We start from the raw sequence: 5,794 nt of genomic DNA, 5'->3' as shown, positions 1-5,794 counted from the left end.
TGTTTTATGCCTCTTTGTTTTTGTTTTTGTTATTCACACATTCTTATGAGCATGTTAATTTATGCAAACACTTTTGGATTTATAACGTCATCATTTTGATAACCGTAGCGTATTTTAATATCGCACATACAAAATAAATATTTTCATTCGTACATCGCAAGTTTGTATTTCACAAATTTATTTTTAATTCATATGAATATATGTTAATAGCTTTTAATATCGCATCTTTGTTGATGAATAGCGGAAAGCTAATGGAATTCGAATAACAAATGCATAATTATAATTATAATAATTATATTACATACAGTTCTGGCTAAAATAATAGAAACGGCGCCCCTGTTAGATTCAATTTGAAAGCAACTGCCATGTTGATTCTGTAGCCCTTCCCGCAGTAGTCGGGTGTACGTAAACGGAAAGGACCCTGATTTTTATACGACCAAGGACTGTAAAGTCGGCAGAATTATACAACAACAACAACAACATGTCTCTGTGGAAATGTACCCCGTACTTCTCGTAAAGTTCATCACTCCAAAAAGTTATATCTGTGCAACCTTCGAAACGTCGTCAAAAACCCTCGGACGATAATTGCGATCCTTTTTCTATACAAAGCCTTGCATTCTCATAAAAAATACTTTATAATCTTCTCTTTTCCTACCTCTTGACAGCTTCTACAATAGTGTTTCAAGGCCACTGGCATGTCTGCCAATAAAACAGTGACCTGTTAGCACTTCTAATAAAGTTATTTTGTCATTTCTTTAAATTTTAATAGTCTGCATGGGTGGCCCATATTCCATTCATGCTATGTTTGCTGGTTGTTGAGCAAATTAGGGATTGACTCAGCTATAGTTATAACATCTTTGTCGATTAAATATCTATAACTAGCCAGAGGCATATACATTTCCTCTCTTCCGGAGTCTAATTGTGGGGGGGACCTGCTGTGGTTAGTGCATTTGTTTCTTAGTTGCCAGGGATATTACTCTGTTCTGGAACCCATTGCAGGCTTAGATTATTTCATTATCATTGACAAACCCTAAGAAACTTAAGTGATTTCACAGTCGCTTGGTTATATGTACATATATAGTAATAAATATATTTCTAGTTGTCAACATTCTCCTTGTCAGAATCTTCTTGTTCTTTAACTCTGTGATGTCCGCTTGGTGTCTAATTTTGCTGAAAAGACAGTACCTCCCTGTCGATTATCTAGTTTGGATCCATCCGTATAGATGCTCATCCCTGGGTGCTCTTCAAAGACAATACCAGTTATGTATCTGGATACATTCTGGTTATATATGGGAGACACGCGGAATCTCTTCATACAGTAATCTATTTCACATTATGCAATACAGGGTTTGTCCGGAAAGTAATAGGACTGAGGCGATTTAAAAAATTTATTTAACCAATTGTTACAATTCTTTGAAAACTTTCAATATAGGCTCCTTCTGCGTCAATACAGAGCTGTCAGCGAGATTTTCATGCATTGAAGGCGTCACGGAAGTCATTATCCGGAATAGCCTTAAGAGCCGAGGTGCATGCTGCTTGGATCCACTCTGTCGTCTAAAAATTCTTGCTTTTCAACGGTCTTTTCAGGCAAGGAAACAAAAAAAGTCCGAGGGGCCACATCTGGGATGCCGACCTTGGTTAGGTAGCTGTTCACAAGAAAGGTGGTGTGAGTCGGGGCGTTGTCGTGGTGCAACTTCCAAACGGCTGTGACCTTTCGTTTGAGTCTCTTGAGGACTTCCACGTAAAAGTTGGCGTTGACGGATTGTCCAGAAGGAACAAATTCATGGCGGATCATGCCTTTGATGTCAAAAAAGACAATGTGCATAGTTTTCACTTTGGATTTGCTCATTCTTCCTTTTTTTGGGCGAGGAGGTATCGGCGTGTATCGGAAGATTGCCTCTTTGTCTCAAGATCATACTCAAAGATCCATGACTTGTCACCTGTGAGTACATTATTTCTCTGTGCTCTAACGAACGTTACATTTTCGGCTTGCACCATTCACAGAAACACGTCGCGCGAAAATATTTGTCCTGACTCTCCAGGTGCTCGGAGACAACTGACTATCCGTCCGTTCGTTCGCTAGGAACGCCCTCTACCGAATCAAGTTGATGCGCGCACCAACCAAAGTACAGTCGCGACGGAAAAAAACAGTCCTATTGCTTTCCGGACAAACCCTGTATTAGTTCGTAAATTGTCCAAAGAAAAATCTTTAGTGTTCTTATTGTCCACACTACTGTATGATTCCGCCTGTCTTTGAAAGCGAAAAGATTGTCGTCTTCTCATTGACTAGGAGACCTAATCATATTGCAGTAAAAATGTAGATATCGTGAAGTTGGTAGCTTGAGTTCCAAGCACGCGAAGCCGAAATCTTTAATTGAACTTCCCTTCCTTACGTAATATTATCGACGGAAGAACTAGGCTCTTTTTGATCTTGACTATTAAATTTTTATTCATTACTATAACCGAGAACATTCTCTTCTACCAGATAGTTTTCTTATAGCTTACGCTTTTTTAAATCGCTATTATATTCTATCAAAGTAGAAGAACCTATCCTTAGAGAGAACTATATAAAAACTAAGTTGGACTGATATTACTTAACTGATTTCAAAGCATAATACCTATAGCGAACAATTAGGTTAGAATGTAAACGTCTTCCAATAAGTTTTCCAAACTTGTTGAGAAATTGATTTTTCAAAGAACGAGGGCTGTGCGGTTCCAATCATAAAGAGAATCTTTGCCATTAAAAAATACCCAAAACAAAAATGAAAATTCTCTTGAATATCTTAGCTTAGCAACATTACATTACTATACAAATTTTGAAAGAGGAAAAATACCATATAAAATTATTGTACCAATGTCAAAGTATACCAAGCATTCCTACGGGAACATGAGATGGCGCCTAAGACCACTACAACTGACCAAGGCTAGAAAAATAAATATGTAAATGGAAACCCTCATACTATTTGTATATATTAATACTCGTATTACCATACGTTCGTATGTATGTCTGTCTGTCCTATTGAAGTTGGCAGCAGGGCACTTGCTTTCATTTGGCGGTGCTGTTCATTTTATGTATTTTCTTTTCATTGTTTTATTCATTACTCCGTATAAACAAAAGTTCAAGTTTATTTGGTTTACTTACTTGTACTTGTCAGATGTTACCAGTTTTTACTAGAAAGCGTTCCAGAACTATTCGGTATTTTTTTATTATGTTCGAATATTGTTCAGTTATTTTATGGTTTTGCTTTGTAAGTGACAAAAAGTTTGGTAATAAAAACTATTGTGGAATTTTGTATTATCATGTATAGCATATATAAGTTTTGTTTTTAATATTTTAATTTTTAATCAACATTTTCCCGCTGAATTTGCAAAATAATAGTGATTTATTAGAGTAAACTGATATTTGTTGTTGCTTGATTAGTTTCAGGAAACCAATCCAACATTTAATTTTATATAGAAAAGACATAAAATAAAAGTAAAGTCGAACCTAAAATGTAAGCAAATGCAGAGTCCGATTTTGATCAGCAATATGAGGTCTTTAAAATCTTCGTTTTTTTCCTGAACGGATTGTAGTATATACCCGAACTAGTACATCAGTTTCTGAGATATCGACCTGAAATTTCGCACATGTGCTTTTCTCCATAAGAAGCTTCTTTGTCGGAACCGTATATCAGACCGTGTATCAGACCACTACAGCGTATAGCTAGCGTACAAACTGAGCGATCAAAACCATGTTTTTACAGTCTGTCAAGTAAGGGCGTGGTCGTGTTAATTTATAAAAAAAAATTATTTTAAGAATTTTTCATATTTATATATACATTGTACACATTACAAACAATGATGCAATTTGGTCAATAACATGTCAGTCACCACCGGCGTCGATAATTGCCTGGCATCTCCGGACATGCTTTCTGCTAATTTGACGTATTCTAGTGGCAAGGATCTCCAGATCCGACGAATTTCGTAAGACAACTGCTTCAAAGTGTATGTGCGTCTTCCACGAAGCTTCTGTTTAATATATGCCCACACATTTTCAATAGGGTTTGCATCGGGCGACTGCGACGGCCAATCCAATGTAACGATGCCAGATTGAGTTTTCCACTGAGTACAGAGCTTGCTGCCGTGTTTAGGATCGTTGTCCTCCTGCAGAATCCAATCTTCATTTTTTCTGATGAACCATCGTTTGGCAGATAACAGTAAAGCCTTTTTGTAGATTTTTATCATTTTCTCGGCATTTAGGTTGTCAGTAAAGAGGTACAAAGTGCCGAATCCCTGCTTTGAGAAGCAGCCCCAAAGATGCACCTTTATTCCATGTTTTACGGTCCGCTGAACAAGCCTATTGGTGGAAGTTGACCAGGCTCGCGTGAGGACAGAACGTGCCCATATAGAACATTCATCAGTAAAAATGACATTTTCAAAATCTCTATCAATATTCTCATGCGCCCAAGCGAGTCGCTTTGTCACAAGTTTTTCAGTCAACAGAGGCTTCTTCATTGTGTTGCGCCATTTCAGATCATGAGTAGTATGGATAGTTTTGTAGGATATATCTAAACCTTTTGCCATTTATTTTGCTTGTCCTTGCCGCAGTGTTAAAGCAGGATTCCGCGAAAACAGATTCACTATTCTTTTTTCATCTTTTTTGTTCACTTTTCCTATCGAACCACGTTCTGGTAAATCATCGACATTTTTAGCCACTATATATCGCTGTATCCACTTCTGTACAAATGCCTTCGACTTTCTCATATATTTAGCAGCCGCTGATTGCGACATTTTGCGACCTTTCGGGTGGGTGCAAAGGAACACAGCTTCGTAGCGCGACGCGTACTTAGCACTCATGGCGTTTAACGTGATTCTCTTTCAAAAGATCAACGACAACTGAACCTTTGTTGACAAAGCTTCCCTCTACCGCCTCACGAAGGAATTAGAGCGAAATCTTTCAGTAACTGTCGGTAAAGTCGACCACGCTCTTACTTGACAGACTCTATGTGGAAAATTTATAAATTGACAAAATATTTTTAAACAATTGGGCACATATTGGTGTCCAACGCTACAATCTCCGAGCATATTGTTTAGGCCGCGCAACCATAGCATATAGTAGTCATACAAGCTGACCGGGAACTTTTTATTTCTGAAGTGTATTCCAGCTTTTAACTTTTTTGTTTGCACATAAATACTTAAAAATGCTAAACAGCTGTATTCTGTTAAATATTTTTATACACTAGTAAGTAGAGGCCAGTTCAGGAAGTAAAAATGCATATGAGAGCAATTTGAAGTTCAATTCATTTAATTTTGGCATCGTTTTCATAGATTTCATTCACGGCGCATTATCTCGATTGTGCGCAGGCGCAGCACATATTTTGCCCTGACCTTTCATACCTAGATATCCATGAACATTATATGCCATATTTCTTTCGGAGACTTTACCTAAAATAAGAAATAATTAAAAAGAAAGAAAAAATAATACGAGTATTGTTTCATATAGACTTATCACACAGGAAGATTGTTGTCGACACTGCTTGTTCTTGATAGGGGTAATCCACTGTCTCACTGTTAATTCGGCAACAAATATTTAATTTTAGAATTTGGACTGAAATTGGATACATCTTGGGAAAGTTTTGCCACTTGCCTAATTTTTAAAGGATTATATATACCTGCAAATTGTTTTTCATATTTTTATAGTTTATACCTTTAAAAATAAGATACTAAGATGAGTATATATAATAGGTCGTGATAAATCGAGTGATTTGAAAAAAAATAATTGATTGATGTGCTGTGTGGAAAATGCCGTCGTGTT

This window comes from Bactrocera dorsalis, chromosome 4, assembly GCF_023373825.1.
Source record: "Bactrocera dorsalis isolate Fly_Bdor chromosome 4, ASM2337382v1, whole genome shotgun sequence".
Lineage (NCBI taxonomy): Eukaryota > Metazoa > Arthropoda > Insecta > Diptera > Tephritidae > Bactrocera > Bactrocera dorsalis.
The sequence above is the reverse complement of the archived record's forward strand: the minus strand, read 5'-3'. Positions refer to the sequence as shown.